At 42.6% G+C, this 18,596-nt stretch overlaps 1 long non-coding RNA gene across 1 annotated transcript in view; it reads left to right on the top strand.

The window, feature by feature from the left end:
• The first annotated feature begins 322 nt into the window (after window positions 1-322).
• Window positions 323-18,596, top strand: part of LOC138150597 (uncharacterized) — a 29,342-nt gene continuing 11,068 nt past the window's right edge. Inside the window, exon 1 of the long non-coding RNA XR_011165592.1 lies at window positions 323-561. This is a non-coding gene — a long non-coding RNA (uncharacterized lncRNA). The remainder of the gene's footprint in view (window positions 562-18,596) is intronic.

Here is an 18,596-nt window from a genome sequence, read left to right as displayed (position 1 = left end):
TCTTCACATATTCGAATATATGTTAGAATAAAAAAAGAGAGTTGGGGCATGTATAGAGAACCAAAAGATACCAGAGCTAGAAGGGGCCTCAGATGGAAGGCCTTTGGTGAGAGAGAACCCATTGGTTCGCTGAGTTATGGAAACAGAGGGTGGGCAGTGGCTGTTAGTAACTCTGACAAGGGATCACGTGACTCCTTCCCGTCAGCCTCAGAAGGGTAGAGGGGCTGGTGGCCTCATCAGAGCTATTGGCAGCAGCTGCTGCCTTCCTGCCCCTTGCTCAACTGGCCTGTCTTCTTTATTTGGGTAGTCCAGAACCACTGATTGGCTGATCCATAGTCTCACTGCAGTGTTGAGATACAAAGTGAGGAGACAAGATTTAGGAGTCTGGGGGACAAGGGCGGGGGAAGGAGCAGTGATCAGCTGTCACATTTAATCGCATCAGGAACCCTTTGCTCGTCCTTGAGAGTATACAGCCACAGATAAGCGACTTTTGCTCTCATTCTCCAAACAGCCCTTTAAAGAAACTTTGCTGCTATAATTGGCTCCCCTTGGAAAGCTGAGGTGAGTCCCAATTGCATCACTCTTGATTATTTTGCGAATCGTTTTCGAGACACCGAAATTCCTGTCTCACATAACGACTAGTTTTGTTCTGGTGGAGCTTCACAGCTTCTGGATGGCAGAGAGAAGGTATATCCCCCCCCCCCTTTCTTTACTGGCGTTGGAGCAAAAATGTCCCACATAGATTCCACTTCCCTCCAGGCTTCTCAGTGTATTCAAGTGTCTAAAAAATGTCCCACGCCCCACTTGCTTTTACCTAAAAGACAAAGCGCTTTGTGCAGTTGGGTAGAGGACAGAACTGTTCATTGTAAGGGCTGGGGATTCTGACTTTTCTAGAAAAGGAAGAAAGCATCTGGATGTTGGCATTTGGCTGCTACCTGTCCTGGAGGAGAGAGGAGAAGTTGGTTCCCAGATGGACAGATAGCCATATGCAAGTTTTCTCTTCCCCAATGGCAAAATGCTCTTCCTAATGGGCCAGGAAGTCTGTCAGTGAGCCCAAAGCCTCAGAGAATCTCCATAGGAATTCAAAGTTCACATACGACTTCCCTTCCAATCACCTCGGAAGGGACTGAGTAGAGGTGTGGTTATCTTCACCTACAGAGAGGGAAACTGAGGCCCTGAGAAGTTAAGGGACTTGCCCAGGAATCAAACAACTAGAAAAAGGTGAAAACTGGCATTTCAACCCAGGGTTTCTGGCCCTGACTCCAATGATTCTTCTTTTTTCTTTTTTTTAAAGCAATCGGGGTTAAGTAACTTGCTCAAGGTTACACGGCCAGTTATTTCTGGGTGTGGTGCTGAGTGCCTGAGCCCGGGATTCGATCTCCAGGTCTTTTCAACACTGGAGCCGGTGCTCTTACTCGCTGTGCTACCTGGCCGCCCCAAAAGCAATTCAGACATTATGCTAATTGCACATTTCTTTTTTTATTTTCCAATGTTTCTTCTATTGTACTGTGCTCCCTTTCTTAATTGGTGCCAATAATGTCTGTCTCTATGGTCAGTATGGTTGAATGTGGCAAGAAATTCCCTAAAGGAATGGAATTCAGAAAAAGCTCCTTTGTTTTGACATGGTTCTCACTTCCTGGTGGCTCTCCTCCATTCCCTGCGATAAACAAATGCAGGTGATCAAAATAAATGAACACAGTGTTCATGTTTGGCAATGTATGCTTCATCCTGTGAGGCAGCTGGTGGTACAGTACTGGGCCTGGAGTCAGGAAGATCTGAATTCAAATCTGGTCATAGACATTTACTAGCTGAGAGACCCTGGGAAAGTCACTGACCTTCTGTCTGTTCCTGCCTCAGGTTCCTCATCTATAAAAATAGAGATGATAGTAGCCCTTACCTCCCAGGGTTATTGCAATGATCAAATGAAATAACAGTTGCAAAAAGTGCTTAGCACAATGCCTTGTCACATAGTTGGTACTATATAAATGTTTATTCTCTTACCCTACCCTCCTCCTTTGCCAAAAATCTACCACCCCTAATGAGAGGCCCCTAATGATGAGTCTTCTTGATTCCAGGCACACTGCTCTATCCACTATAGAGCCACCTAACTTCCCCTTTCAGTTTCTATAATCTCCTAATTGGGAGCTGTACATAAAGACTAAAAGCTCAGGGAGGTCCACAGGTCATTGGGTTGCCAATTTGGAGAAGGAAGGGACCATAATGATTGAATACAGCTGCCTTCATGAGGAAACTGAGTCCCAGAGAGAGGAAGGGACTTAATGGCACACATAGTTTTGGTAGAATGTTTTCCATTCTACTTTGTTGCATCATGCCTCTATTGCCTGCTGCTACGTTCTAGTAATCCCTACTGAATTGAATTAAAAGCTGGCTTTGTGGGTATTTAAGAAAAAGGGAAACAAAAATATCCTCAACAAATGAATACATTAGTGGGTAGTTATTCACATTTGAAGAAGAAGCTTTGCCTTACAGGAAGATTGACAGTAGGATTCCTTTAAGTCTCATCTCAAGCATTTAAATGTTTGTTTAAAGATCATTAGCTTACTTGACAGGCTGGGGTAGAAAGGAGAAAGACATGAAGTTGAAGAATTAAAAGACAGTTTCTATTCAAGAGAGGCTGCTCATTAGAGTAGAAGAAACACAGGGTTTAGGAGTTTAGAGCAGTTTTGTAACTAGGGTGGGACAGTAAAAGCTTTGTCCAGGGGCACTGAAATTTAAAGGGTGCTGAAAGCATTTTCAGTCCTTCAGCAGAAGATACAACAAAACAGACCTTACCAGTTAGCCAGCAAGAATTAGTTAAGATAGGAAACTGTCAGATAGACCACTTCTTTTCCATTCCACACACCAGGTGAGATCCCTTTGTCCCAAGAATGGCTTATGGAGGCATAAAAATGGCTAATTACATATCTGGCAAAAAAGATCTAGGCTGTCGTTCTGGTTCTACCACTTTTTAGCTGAGTGATGCTGTGTAAGTCACTTTGCCTAAATGAATCTCAGTTTTCTCTTCTGTAAAATAAAACTAATGCTGTCAAGAGAATATGAGGAAGATTTCTCCCACCCCAACCTCCCAGCATGATGGGTGGCCCTCTGTGGTGAACTTACAGAAAGACATGTAACAGATTTCCATAAGGATAGGCAGACATGAATGGACTACAGTCTACACTGTTGGAGGGGGAATGCCCATATCAATGAGATCACAGATTCTTTTCAGTATCAAAGTATGGCTAGTTCCTCTGTCTAGGAGCAAGTACGGAGAGAGGCTGCTTTGAGAATCAAATTCCCCCATTTTCCTTTCTTGCAGTTAAAGAAATATCTGAACTTTTACTGAAGGACTAGGCTATAGGCCATCTAAGTATGTATCATTTCTCTAGACCCGTAATACCCACCCCACATTATCTCTACTTATTTCAACAGGTGTTGTGAAATTCTTAACATTGGTGTTAGTGATGTTCTGCCCCACTGCCCCCAACACATACTTCATCTGTATTTTGTATTTGCTTCCTCCTATTAGAATGCAAACACCTTGAGGACAGGAATGGTTTCATTTTTGTCTTTGTTTCCCTAATACTCAGCATAGTGCCTTACTCATAGTAGGTGATTAATAAATGTTTTTTCATTCATTCATATATTTGTAGCCCCCTGTGTTTCTTCTACTCTAATGAGCAGCCTCTCTTGAATAGAAACTGTCTTTTAATTCTTCAACTTCATGTCTTTCTCCTTTCTACCCTAGCCTGTCAAGTAAGCTAATGATCTTTAAACAAACATAATGCCCAGCACATAGTAGGTATTCAATCTATGCTTCTTGAATAAATTCATTAAAGGCATGATCCTGTATTCCCTCCCTTCTTCATGTGGCTATTAGGGAAGCATTTTGTAAACTTCAAAGCTTTATAAATGGGAAATATTATTATGTGTAGAGTTAGGGGTTATAACAGATCTAAGTGTCAGCAATTTACCTTTTTTCAGTGTTTTTTTTTTGCTTTTTGGAGGGGGGAAGGTAGGGCAATTGGGGTTAAGTGACTTGCCCAAGGTCACATGGCTAGTAAGTGTTAAGTATCAGAGGCTGGATTTGAACTCAGGTCCTCCTGACTCGAGGGCTAGTGCTCTATTCACTGCGCCACCTAGCCACCCCTTTTTCAGTGTTTTTAAAATTTTCTTTCTCTGTGTATGGATATTATCAAGCACTTCAGTTGTTATCTTCTGCAAGTATCTCCTATGCCTCCTGCAACAGAATTCCCAACCAGTTAACCAAGAACAACCACTAGGTATTCAGGCTTTACTAATAAATTTCACAGTCATTTGGTTCTCCTAGTCTTTCCCTATCTACTACCAAGAACAGGTTGGTGCTAAGATCTCTTTTGCTTCAGTCAAGAGTCTGAGAATCAAGCATCATCATAGACCCTGACCTGCTGTTGTCTCCACTAACATAAGGACACCCCCACTGGGAGCACACATGGACCAAAGAGACCCCTTAACATAAACCAGCTCTTCAAAGGACATGAACAGTGATCAAAGCCACTGACCCCCATGCAGGGCATGTGAACCTGACACATTGAGGCCCCTTCCAGATGTAGACATGATATTTTTCAGGCTCCATGGTCTTCTCAGACAACTGTCCTACAAACTTGGGTCCGACTCAGTGCTTATCATTCTAGGCAACATCAGGGAGCCGAGGGGGTCAAATGTGCAGAGACAATAACCAATAAAACGATGACTCTTAAAGCACCTACTAAATGAATGATCAGTTCACAGCTCTTTGGCTGGATCCTCCTGTTCATTCCACACCATGACGAGGTTTTTGGTGGAAGTCTCAAAAAGGGATAACAGCCCAATGAACCAAGCCCTGCCTTCCAAGCATCAATGCCAGAGGCGGTTATAGCTGTCTGTGGCCACCATCCCTTTCCTGCCACCTCCTTGAGTGTTTCCCAGCCTCTGTGAGCCTAAGGAGGCACTCAGTCAGCCATAGTGATGGTGCCTTCATCCTGGGATGATGCTATCAGCAAAGCTCATCCACCCCTACTTCCAACAGGAGCTCCCTCCCTCAGTGCTGCCTCATGCCCCAAGCTCGGAGTCCACTGGTGCCCTTGCCCCATTGCCCTGGGCATTCTCTTTTCTCATGGGAAGACTAGAAGGAGCCCAGAAATTTCCCATTCAGATCTAGAATCGGTCAGGACCCCCACAACATGGTTCCCAACACTGGGACTCAGAATTCTACCCAGCACTCTGATACACATATTCACTCTCACCCCAAATCCGGGAGGCACCCTCTTTGACTGCTGACTCTAGCCCTCATATGCACTCATTCATCCATCACACAGATTATTTCTCTCTATCTTCACACACACTGAACTTGTTGGACATCAGCCTCTGTGCTTTTTTGGGAACATATATCTTTTTTTCTTCCCCCTCCCCACTCTTTCTTTCTCCCTTTCTCTCTCCTTCATCCCCCCTCTTTTCTTCCTACCCCTGCTCACTCACTCACCCAGTATGATCCATACTCTATTCACACTCTTCAAGTTTCAAATTGACTCATCCTTCCCAAATCACTCTTTCCTTTAGCAAATGCGTTTAGCTTCTTGCAATTCCTTCCACTCCCTCAGGGGCTAGTTTTCCCTAAGACATTTCCAGCGCCAGCAATGAGTGTGCACCTTGCAGCATCTGAAATATACTTGGAACATAACAGGTAGCTGGGAGCACCCTGTACAGTGGTTGGCCTGTAGCACCCTGTATGGTGGTTGGCCTGTAGTGCCCTGTACGGTTGTTTTCCTGTAGCCCCCTGTACGGTGGTGGTTGGCCTGTAGCACCCTGTACAGTGATTTGCCTGTCCTGTAGTATTCAGAGCATTTGATGCTGCCCATCCCTCAGGGACTTCATTATTAACACCCCCTCCTAAATTTCAAGGCTTCATTGGAATGAAATGCAGCTTTGCCTTATGGAACAGTGAATAGATTGGTAGATGACCTAGGGTCAGAAGTTGGCTTTTTTGGTTATTTAGCTGTGTGACTCAGCAAGGAAATCCCTTAACTTTCTGGGCCTTGATTTCTTCATCTCTTAAAGGAAGGAGGTTGAAATAGATCATCTCTGAAACCCTTCCCAGTTCTGAGATTATTCTATGCTCCAACATCCCTTTGTGATTTAAAAGTCTTTATTCTAAATTCTTATATTCTGTATCCTATTTCTAAGGTTTCACATTCCCCGACATTCTATGTTCTTTTATTTATTTATTTTTGATTTTTGGAGGGCAGTTGGGGTTAAGTGACTTGCCCAAAGTCACTCGGCTACTAATTGTGTCAAGTGTCTGAGGCCGCATTTGAACTCAGGTCCTCCTGACTCCAGGTCTGGTGCTCTATGCACTGTACCACCTAGCCGCCCCTCTTTGTTCTAAGTAACCTTTCCAGCAATAACATTCTTTGTTTTAAAATTCCTTTCATCTCTTGCAGTCCACATTCTTTGTTTTAAGGGCCCATTGAACTTTGACATTCCTATGTTCCAAGGTCCCAATATCCCTTGAGATTCTATATAATGTGCTCCAAGGTCTCTTCCTTTACTTTCTGTGTTCTATTTTCCAAGTTTCCTTCCATCTCTGAGAGTCTATGTTCTGAAGGCCAGCTAAAATTTGACATTTTGTATTCATAGGTCTCTTCTGTCTCTGTCTGACATTCCATGTTCTTTGTTCTCTTGGTTTTTCCCCTTCTGGCATTCTATGTTCTAGCTTTGAGATAATGTTGTTTATTTTTTAAGGTCCCTTCTAGGTCTATAAGCTGGTGTTCTATGTTCTTAGGATCCTTCCAGCTCTGACATTATATGTTCTTTGTTCTTATTTTCTGTTCTAAGGGCCCTCCTAGCTCTTCTTACAAGCTCCATTTTTTTTTTTTGTTCCAAGGGCCATCTCGACTTGGACAGCCCATGTTCTGAGGCCCCTTTCAGCTTGGATAATCTATGTTCTAAGTACTCTCTCTGCTTAGGTATTCTATTTTCAGGGGCCCCATCCAGTGCTCAGTTTCTGTTCTGTGTTCTAAGAACTCATCTATCTCTGACAAGTCCATATTCTCTGTCCAGAGGTCTCACTGACCCCTGAGCTATGTTCTAAGGTCCTCTTGAGCTCTGGCTTTCTCTGATCCCATGTTCCTCTAAAAGACCTGTCCCAGGAATTGGACTGTCTATTTCCATTTCCCACAGTCAGACTATTCTCAAGATAGGAGCGATTTCCATGTGTCTTTCTTGTTCCTGCTGTCAGGAGAGGTAGATGGTTATTGCTGTTCAGACACATCCCTGGCAAGAGAACCAAATTTAATTTGGTTTAAATGTCCTCCCTGATGAGACAAAATAAATAACAAACTCAAAGGAAAAAAATAATCAGACTATGTCAATCCAAATCTCCCAATGTCTAATAAAGGCCCAGCCAATGATTGGACTCCATAATGAGTTTGGGGGATGGCAGTCTGCCGATTAATGTAAACTTTATTTAAAACAACTTGTTTTGAGGAAAAGCAAGTTCTAATAATGATTTTCTTTGCCTTTACTCCAGCAATTCACAGCAAGTCAACTGAAGGAAGGTTTAGCATAGTGGTAATATCCTTTCTATTACCTCAACACAATGGGAAACCCAGCTCTTCCAAGAAATCATTTTGCTCGGTAGTTGGTCCATAATTTCTTATAGATCTGAGGGACAAATGGATAAAATGCACATTTTAAGCAGGCAAAGCCTTTCTGTATGGAAGACTGGCTCCTGTCTGTGATTGACTTTGAATTTCACACACCATACAAGGGGCTGTGCCTGGGGAGAATGGAGAATGGCCTTTAGTCAAGGATGGTCTGGCTGACCAGGATAGATTTCAAAATGACTCCAACCCCTCTCGTTTTCACTCTGCCTTCAAGGCTAAGGGGAACCCACCTTCACCTTCACCCTCTGCCCATTGACTCTCTCCTTTCAGGAATAGGAGCGGAATGTACCCTTCCAGTTCTCACTGCTGTTGGCTGCAGTGAGCCATTAGGATGTTGCATTTGGAGTGATTCAGATCCCATTTCTGCCACTTGGTACCTGAGAGACCTTAGGTAATTTCCTCCTCTGCCCTGAGCTGGTTTTCTCCTCTATAAAAACAAAAGAGTTGGACTAGACAGCCAATTAGGTCCATCTCAGCTCTAGAGCTAACATCTTACATGTAACCTTGGGGAAATCACTTCCCCTTCCTTCCCTGGACAGCAATTTCTTCATCTCTATAAAGATGGGGGAGGGGGTGGGGGTTGGGGTGTGAGGGTTGAACTAAATGACCTCTGAGGCCCTTTTTAGTTCTAAATCTTTTAAGCTACTATTATTTTCATTTTACAGATAAGGAACCAGTATGAGAGAGGTGAAGTACCTGGGTTTGAATCTCGCCTCTGTCACTTACCACCAGTGAGTTTAGGCCAGGTTCCCTATCCCTGGTTTAGGTAAATTCATTCACCTGAGCCCCAGTTAATTCTTCTATAAAATGGGGACAATAATACCATAGTATTTACCATATAGGGTTGTTATCAGGCTCAAGAGAAAGAATGTGTATGAAATTTTTTGTGAGCCTTAAAAAGTGTTATAGAAATGACAGTTATTATTTGTAGAATAATTTCATGTATTTATAACAATGCTAAAAGAAGCAGTGTGATATAATGGATAGATACATGTAGCATTAAAACTAGGAAGGCCTGAGTTTACGTCTCATCTCTGATACATCCTGGATGTTTGTAGCCTTAGGCAAGTCAATTCAGTTCTTAGGATACTAGGCAGATCTTCACGATGCTAAGTCACAGAGAGGGTGCTGAACTACATTCAGAGGAGGGATTTGCTCATCTGGGAGTTCCCCAAATGACAGGTCTAGTCACTGTCTCCATGATGATGCTGGGGAAAAGGAAATGTGATGGAATTAAGCAACATCTGTTTGGCGACCAGGCCCAAGAACACCTGGCCACCCAAATGGCTGGTGGAGATGGCATCGGTGGCGAACTCTTTCAGCCGACTCGGTGTCTCTCAGCCTACACACAGATCTTCTCTGCTGTGCCCTCGGTGAGCAGCACAGCTGGAGAAATATTTAATTTTGACATTAGGTAGAAATGATTGAGAGCTTCTTTGCACCTGCTCCGTGGAATCACTCTCTTTTCCAAATGATTTCTTGGCTCTGCTCCCTCTCTTAGACTAGAGGGTTCTTCTACTGCCCCCAGATATGCTTTATTTACATAGGCTGTCACTATCTTTCTCTCCATGCCCCCTACCCCAACTCCTATTAGCCGTAGTAGCCTGCATTTAAAACTGGGAGGGAGTTTTGTCTGTATCAACTTCCACTTTATTTTTTGTCATTAAATATATTTCATTGATGCATTTTGTTTGGACATCACAATCTTTTCTGGAAATATTCCTCCCTCCACCAAATTGAACCCTCTCTTGTAATAAAGAAAAGCAGATAAGCAAAAATGGTAACCTAATCTGACAACATACACACCTTTCTTCCCTAGTAGTCCCCCACCTCTCTCTCTGCTGAGAAGTAAATTTTAAAATCTGCTCTGCAATCCCTTTATTTTCTAGATGAGGAAATCATATGGTCATATAGGGGGAGTAAGTCAAAATCAGCAAGCATTTGTTAAGCACATATTGGGTACTGTGTTAGGGGATTCAAAGACAAAGAACTGAACCAATCTTTGTTCTAAAGGAGCTTGTGTTCTATAGGGAAAGACAAGACAAACACTATAGTGTCTTCACTCCTCTTCAGATCATTATCACTTCTCTCCTGGACTATTGCAATAGCCTCTTATTGGGGATCCCTGCCCTCAGTCTTGTCACAATAATTGGAAAGTGCTTAGCACATAGTAAGTGCTTTATTATTATTATTATTATTATCCCATTTCTCATGCAGCTGCCAAAATAATCTTCTTAAGGCACAGATATGTCACTTGCTTGCATTCAACACCTCTGTCCTTGGTTACTGGACTTTTAGGTGTTTTCCAAGTGTCTCAAAGCCCCTAGATAAGACTCTGAGCTCTGGACTAGCCTGTCCTGGATCTTACACTTTCCAATAACATGGTACAGGGGAAGTTATACTAATTCTAGGGTCAAAGGTTGTTGTTCAGTCTTCTTCAGCTGTGTCTGACTCTTCATTGACCCCCTTTGGGGTCTTCTTGGCACAGATACTGGAGTGGTTTGCAATTTCCTTTAACTCCTCATTTGACAGATGAGGAAGCTGAGGCAAACAGGGTGAAGTGACTTGCCCTGGGTCACACAGCTAGTAAGCATCATAGGCCAGATTTGAACTCAGGAGGATCAATCTTCCTGACTCCAGGTCTGACTCTCTTTGCACTGTGGCATCACCTAGGTTCAAATTCTGCCTCTGTTATTTGTTCAAGGATTTTGTTTTTCATTTCTTTATTTTTCAGTGAAGGGGGCAGATGGGATGGAAGAAGGAGATGAGGAGAGAAAATAGATTTTTATTTTCCATTAAGCTCCATAAGAATGCATCACATTTATTTCCTTATTTCCTTTTTGGAGAAGGGAGGGTAGGGCAGTTGGGGCTAAGTGACTTGCGCAAGGTCACGTGGCTAGTTTTTGTGTTAACTTGTCTGAGTCCGGATTTGAACTCAGGCCTTCTCTATTCACTGAGCCACCTAGCCACCCCTTCCTCATTTCCTTTTTTCTTTTTAAATGGGATTACTAAGCTTGTAAATTGGGAGAATGTTATAGTTATAGATTACTTTGTAGTTGTTCAGTTGTATCTGACTCTATATGACTCTACAGACTTTGTCCATGAGATTTTCTTGGCAAAGATGTTGAAGTGGTTTGCCATTTCCTTCTCCAGTATGTCCCCATTTTACAGATGAGGAACTGAGGCAAATAGGAGTTAAGTGACTTTCCCAGGGTCACACAGCTAGTAAGTGTCTAAGGCCAAATTTGAACTCAGATCTTCTTAACCCCAGGTCTGATAGTCTCTCCACTACACCACGTAGTTGCCTAATAGATTACTCAGATTTTGTCAAAGACTTTGATAAAATATCTCATGCTGTTCTTGTAGAACTCATGGAGGATTGTGGGGTAAATAACAGTATGATTAGTTGAATACAGAACCATTGAATGCCTGGACCCAAAGAAACAATGGTTCAGTGTCCATATGGAAAGAAGTAGAGTACCCCAGAGGTCTTCAAGTTATCAGTAACTTGGATAAAGATATAGGTGGCGTCATCATCATCATTATCATAATAGCCATGATTTCCTACTACATGTCAGTCATTGTGCTAAGCACTTTATAAAAGCTATCTCATTTGATTCTCAGAATAACCCTGTAATGTATGTGCTTATTTTACAGATGAGGAAACTGAGGCAAACAGAGTGACTTACCTAGGGTGACACAGCTAGTAAGTGTCCATGGCTGGATTTGAACTCAGGACTTCCTGACTCCAGACCCAGAGTTCTTTCCATTGCAGTGCCATCTAGCTGCATATCACATTTGCAAATGACATCGAGCTGGGAGGGCTAGAAAGGAAGCAATTGTTAAGGGACTGATATGTACCAGATGTCATTGGATGAAAGTCAGAATTCAAAATGATCTTGTTAGGTTCCAATATTGGGACCAAGTCCCCCAAACCACATTTCCAAAGAAGAATGGTGAAAATGCACAGTGTCATCTAGCTACCCTCTTTCCCTGCAAAAGACATAAGTGTATTGCCTTGATGGGGTGGGGCTGTTATTGCTATTGGGAATGAATGGTGAACATATGTATGTATGTATATATATATATGTATATACATACACACACAGAGAATATTTTAAGTAACCGGGATTTAAAGTATATACCATTTGTATTTTTAAATCCTTGTATTGCTAAGATATATGTGGAATAATGAAATGATATTCAAAAAGAAGAAAAAAGAAAATGAAGGACCTAGACAAGATGGCCTTGAAAGTTTCCTCTAACTGTAGATCTGTGATAATAAAAAAAGAATATTGGGCCAAATATAATGAGATGGAAAAAAATGGAGGGAGGGGACAGACCAGTGATTTCAGTGGTTTGAGGAATAGCTCTCTCTACGGAAACTTTCCTTACTGTTACATGTTAGCTACTTGCCTATAACTGATAATAGCCTTGGAAAGTTGTCTGGGGAACCCTGAGAGGTTGAATGACTAGTCATTCACACAGTCAGTATGTGTTAGCGGCAGGACTTGAATCTGGATCTTTCTGATATATACTATATTATGCTCAATGGGAAATTTAATAACTACAAATGTCAAGTCTAATACTTTTTTGTTGGACTAGATGACTTCTGCCATAACTTCCCACTCTTAGATTTTATGGGTTCAAAAAATCAGTTTCATAAGTAGAAAATGGAGTCAGGACAGGTTTAGATAGCAACTTCTCTGAATAAGATTCAGGAGCCTATAGGCTTAGTAGGAGTCAACAGTATGTTCTAGCATCCAAGAAAGCTAATGCCATTTTGGGTAACATTAAGGGAGGCATTACCTCCAGGAATAAAGGAGGTCATAGAGACCCTCTGTACTCTGCTCTGGTCATATCACATTGGGAGTATCACATTTATTTCTGGGTGGCATATTTTACTTTTTTTTTTTTGCTTTTTTTTTGGGAGGGCAATTTTGGGGTTAAGTGACTTGCTCAAGGTCACAGGCTAGTTTTGTGTTAAGTGTCTGAGGCTGGATTTGAAAGGGTGACATATTTTAGAAATATGATATCATTTATCAGCTGAACCACACCTGGAGGAAGGCAACCAACATATTAAAAGGTTTTGAATCCATGTTACGAGGAGATCGATTGAAGGAACTGGAGATATTAAGACTGTAGAAGAGTCAGGCATGACTCATATGAAAGTTGACTTGATGTCTCTGTTGAATACTTTTTCTGTTTACCCAGATTCAGAGCTAGTTATTAGGGTTGGATACTACAAAGAGACACATTGAGGTTTGATGGTCTAACAATGGGAGCTGTCCAAAAGTGACATGGGTTGCCTTGAGAGAGTGTGAGTTCCCCCTCATTGGAGGTTTGGAGGTGGATAGCCAATGGTTGAGTACGTTATAGGGAGGATTATTTTTCAGGTATGAGTTGAACAACGTGACCACTGAGGTTCCTTCTGACTCTGATATTCTGTGATTCTTGTGGTCTACCTTAGAGGAAGAGATGAGATTGTTATGAAAACCCACCTTTGGTAGAACTAGCTTCACTTCTTTGAGTGTGATCAATGGCCCAGCTGTAGACTGAATTCAACTCTAAAGTGAAGGGCAGTGTTAGAAAGAAGAAAAAGTTGCAGGCTCTGATACTATTGCTACTATCTCTGATCGTCTGATTGGCGTGCTTCTGATCTCTCATAATCTTCATGGGAAAAGAGAACTCATATGTGTGTGGGGGGCAGTGCTGTAGAAAGGAGGGTACAAAATGAACCCAAACTCTGGATAGGAGAATGATTAGCAAATGGGAAGTGATTTTGTGTGTCTATGTCAACTGTGCCCCTCCTGCAGCTTTGGGGGTGCTTTCAAGTTCCAGGTGATACATAAAAAGTCTAGTTGTGTTTGAATCTAGTTGATCCTCCTTCCTGGGAGCCATTCCCTGCAAGGCCTCTGTTGGCTTAATGTGTGTGAAGTGGATTATTTTAAGAAACTTGAGGATCTTGGATGGCATCCTTATGAGTATGCACTTCACTGATGCAGATCTCTATACCTTAGTAGATTTTTTTATGAGTAACTGGGCCCAAAAGTATCATCAGTCACCAACCCTGGGTGGATAATATTCTGATGCTGAACCTCTCTGACCTACTGTAGGTTGGTCATCCAGTGGTAGAAATACTGTCTGTTGCTGAGCCAGGCCTATCCTCAAAGCTCTTGCATCGTAGTAGAACCTGACAGAGCTTGTGCTCTGTTGGCATAAACTTTCAGAGCCCTGAGTCAACCCCTCATCATTCTGAGGCATCAGGCAAGGACTTAAAATGGCAGACATTTCATAAAATGTTTCATGCCGACTCTTAGGATTATTTATGTTTTTTTTAAAGAAAAGAAAAGGGAACAAACAATCTGGAATCATCTAACTACCAGGGTCGAGGGCTTTCTGAGGTCCATGAAATAAATGAGGGCCAATCTAAGTGGGGGCAAAGGGAAATGTCATCTAGGAGAGAAGGGGCGAAAGGCACAACAATAAACCGATAAGGAAATTGGGTGAAAGAGCAGAAAGAAATGAGGGTGAATTGATGGTAGGCATTTCTCAAGACAGAAAGGAGGCAGAGAAATAGGAAGGTGATTATAGGCCAGCTTCTCCTAAAAGGAATTTCTCATAAAAGAGGATAATGGCATATGAAATTGTCGATGGGAAATGAAAAAGAGGACAGCAGTGAGATGGTGTCAGCAGAGTGCCTTGCTATAGAGGAGAAAATCAAGTATTGGCAAAGAGAGTAGCAGACATCCAACAGGCTGTGAGGGGATCAAGTGGGGTCCTCAAGCTCTCTCCGGTCATGGCGCAATTCACAGGATGGGCAGGAGGAGGGAGCTCAGGAGAGATGCCATCATTGCTGTGATGCAGTAAGACTTTTCTATTTGGTGAGTTGAGAAACAGAAACCCTCTTTTCTAGTGCCAATAAGGATAGACATTGTTGGAGAAATGATTGTACCTCTAATTGGGATGTGGCAATTTTAGCTTAATGAGACAGAACCGAAAACCAAAACTGCTGCCATTGTTGGCTTCATAGCAATTAGAGCTATTGAGTTTGGACCAGGACTCGAGAAGGATGTAGGCATATGGTGAATAAGTCATTGACAGAATGGAATGACTCAGATGGTTAGTCACTGGAGGAGCTCTGGGGCCCGGAGACTAGAGCAGGAAAGTTCCAACCAGTTGTTTGATATTGGCAAAAACCCTATGCTTGTTCGATGACATTTCTCTGACCTGCTAAATCTAGCTCTCCTATTCCCCTCAGCCATCATACTGATTCCCTCTTTAGACAAGATTCAGCCAATTCAAGATTTTTATTGAATACCCATTGTACAGGGCCTACTGTTAGGCATTTAGCCCTTTGTCCCTCAGCAGCACGTTTAATTTCCTGCGATTCCCTTATTCCATCACATACTCTTGGGCACATCTGAAGTTCTACCCGCCTCTAATGAGGAGGGCAACATTGCCTGACTTGATTTTGAGGATGGGTTTCAGAGGGTTGGCCATGTTTAACAAATATTTAGATAGACACTGGATAAAGAACCTTGTACAATGGGCACAAACACATTCCCATTGGCAGCTTTTGGGGGAGAAAATAAGAGGATTGGAGGGGTGAGTTGCCATGGCTGTGACTGTTCTCTGATGATAAAGATTCAATTTAAAAACATTTAAGTGCCTACTATATTCTAGGCCCTGGGCATAAAACAAAACCAAAAATTCATCCAATTAATTTAGGAAACATTTCTTTAAGGACCTACTATGTGCCAAAGAGTGTGCAAGGTGACAAAGATCCAAAGACAGAAATAAAGCAAGTCCTACCTTCAAAGAGATTGTCTTCTTTTTTTGTGCTTTTTTTGGAGGGGGAAGGCAGGGCAATTGGGGTTAAGTGACTTGCCCAAGGTCACATGGCTAGTTTTGTGTTAAGTGTCTGTGGCCAAATTTGAACTCAGGTCCTCCTAACTCCAGGGCCAGTCCTCTATTCACTGCACCACCTAGCTGCCCCAAGAGTTTATCTTCTATTGGTAGAAAATAGCAGATATTTATTTGACTGTTCCTTTTCAGAGTCCTATGTGGTATCTCTGCCCTCATCACAGTCACTAACTGAGTGTCCACCAAAGGACTCTCTTCTCTTCTACACTTTCACATTGGTAAGCTCACCAGTTCCTCTGAATTTTACAGTCATATCTATGCTGATGATTCCCAAATCCATATATCTAGTCTAGTCTTTTCCCTGAGCTCCAGGCCCAAATCTCCAAATGACTAGACCTCTCAAACTGGATGTCTGCTAGGCATCTCAAACTCAACATGTCCAAAATCAAACTTTTTCCTCTACCTCGCCCCTATTCTAAAGCTCCTTATTATTGTCAAGGGTGCCACCATTCTTTCAGTAACCCAGGTTTGAAAATTTGGTGCCATCCAGTGTTGGATATGGAGTTAGGAAGACCTGAGTTTGAATCCTCCCCTGGTAACTTGCTGACTGTGTGACTTTTAGCAAGTCACTTACTTTAAGACTCAGTTTTCTCATCTGTAATATGGACAGAGATAACAACTTTGGGTTCCTATCGTGGAACAAACAGGAAGCTCGAGTGGCCATTGATTATGGCTCTAACCCCCACCAAGGTTTTCCATTTTAAGGTTAGGAGATTTAGAGGTGGAATTTAACATAAGAGATCATAGGGTCATAGAATCATGGATCATAGTGTTGTTGATGTAGAACCAGAAAGGCGCCAAGAGACCATCCAGTGCAACCTCCTCATTTTACAGAGCAAGGAGCTAAGACCAAGAAAGGAGTGACCTAACATAGGATCAGAAATCTAGAGTTTGGAGCGGCTAGGTGATGCAGTGAATAGAGCACCAGTCCTGGAGTCAGGAGGACCTGAGTTCAAATCTGGCCTCAGACACTTGACACACTTAGTAGCCATGTGACTTTGGGCAAGTCACTTAACCCCAATTGCCCTCCAAAAAAAAGAAATCTAGAGTTGGAAGTCACCTTAGAGGCCAGCTACTTCATCACCCTCATTTTTCTGAGAAGGAAACCAAAGCCAAGTGACTTGCCTAAGGTCACACAACTAAGTGAGGGGGTACAACCAGGATTTGAACTCAGGTTGGATACCTTCAAATCCAATACACTTTACCAGGTTAGTGAAAGGATCTATCACCAGCTACCTGCTGGAAAACTCGTATTAGCTGGCATTTCTATAGAGCTTTCAGGTTTACAAGGCACTATACACGTTACCTGATTTCATACTTCCAACAACCCTGGGTGGTAGGTTCTATTACTGTCCTCATTTTACAGATGAGGAAACTGAAGTACAAAGTGATTAAGTGACTTGCTGTAAGTCATACAGCTGGCCAGTAACTAGGGCAGGATTCAAACGCAGGTCTTCCTGACTCCAAGTCCAGCAATGGATGATGCCAAATTTTCAAAACTGGGTTACTAGAAGAATGATGATACCCTTGATAGTAATAAGGAATAGAGCTAGAATTCCACTCCTGCTCTCCAGAGTCATTGTTTAGAAAGGCCCACATCAGGGGCTGTGATGGTTTCCCCTAAATGCAGTACAGGATAAAACATAGTGTGTGTTGCCTTTCAGGACATGAAGGGACTTGATGTGCTGAGCCAGCAAAGGGGTTGGGGGAGGCCATCCTACTCTCCCACCCCCTCCTCTGAGCCATCATCTGGGATTTAGGAAAATGTTAAGAATGATGAATGAGCCCCAGGAAGAGATCTCTCTGACTGCAGGCCAGAAGCTGGAAATGGATTAGATAGGGCAGCTGTGAGTGAAGGGCTGGCCTGATACAGACACCCAATCACTGCTGGGACTTGGGACCAGCATCCAGCTGTATTGATTAGCTGTTCCGAGGACCATAGGAAAACCATCATGGTGAAGTGCTAGAAAGTGGCATCCACTTCGAAACAAGCAAGTTTAGGGGTCACTCTTCCAGTATCTAGCCCAAAGGGAAGTACAGAAGGCCCTAATCAGAAACAGCCTGATGTGAGAGAAAATGCTGAGCTGTGGAGTCAAAAGATACAGGCCCTCTTTGGCCCTGCCACACACTGGCTCTGTAGATTCACAGATTGTCAGGGACTTTAGAGAACATTTTGTCGGTCTCTTTGTCCATTGACCTTTTCTCAATCCTCTTCTTCCTTCTTGATCTCTCTGTAGGCTTTGACACTGTTGGCGACTCTCTTCTGTCTAGGTATCCAGGACACTATTCTCTCCTGGTTCTCCTCCTACCTATTTAACCTCTCCTTCTGTATCTCCTTTGTTGAATATTTATCCAGGTCATATCTCCTAACCAAAGGTATCCCCCAAGGCTCTGTCCTGGCTCTTCTTCTCCTCTCCTTTTATATTATTTCACTTGGTGATTTCATTATTTCTTTGTAGATGACTCTCAAGTCTACTTGTCCAATTGTAACTTCTCTCCTGACCTCTAACCTTGCATTTCCAATTGTCTATTAGACATCTCAAACATCGAACTCATTATCTTTTCCCCCAGTCATTTCTTCTTCCTAATTTCCCTATTACTATTGAGGGTACCACCATCTTCCCAGTCATCCAGGATCACAACCTAAGTGTCATCCTCAACTCCTTACTCTCACCATATCCAGTCTGTTGCCAAGGCCTGTGTATTTTACCTTCTTAATATCCCTTGCATACTTCCCCCCTGACACTTCTACTCCCCTAGATCAGGTTCTCATCCCATCATGCCTAGACCATTATGATAGCCTACTGCTTGGTCTCCCTATCTCAAGTTTCTCTTTTCTCTAAACAACAGGCAAATTAATCCTCCTAAAACATAGTCCTGACCATATCATTCCCTCCTCCCAATCAATAAACTCAAGTGGTTCCCTGTCACCTCCAGGATCAAATATAAAACCCCCCATTTGTCTTTTAAAGCCCTTCAAAACTTGGA

Source organism: Petaurus breviceps, unplaced genomic scaffold, assembly GCF_028583685.1.
Source record: "Petaurus breviceps papuanus isolate PSGF00001 unplaced genomic scaffold, PetGlider_PUasm1.0 90881, whole genome shotgun sequence".
In the NCBI taxonomy this organism is placed as follows: domain Eukaryota; kingdom Metazoa; phylum Chordata; class Mammalia; order Diprotodontia; family Petauridae; genus Petaurus; species Petaurus breviceps.
Note: the sequence above shows the minus strand (reverse complement) of the source record. Positions and strands in the feature narration are given on the sequence as shown.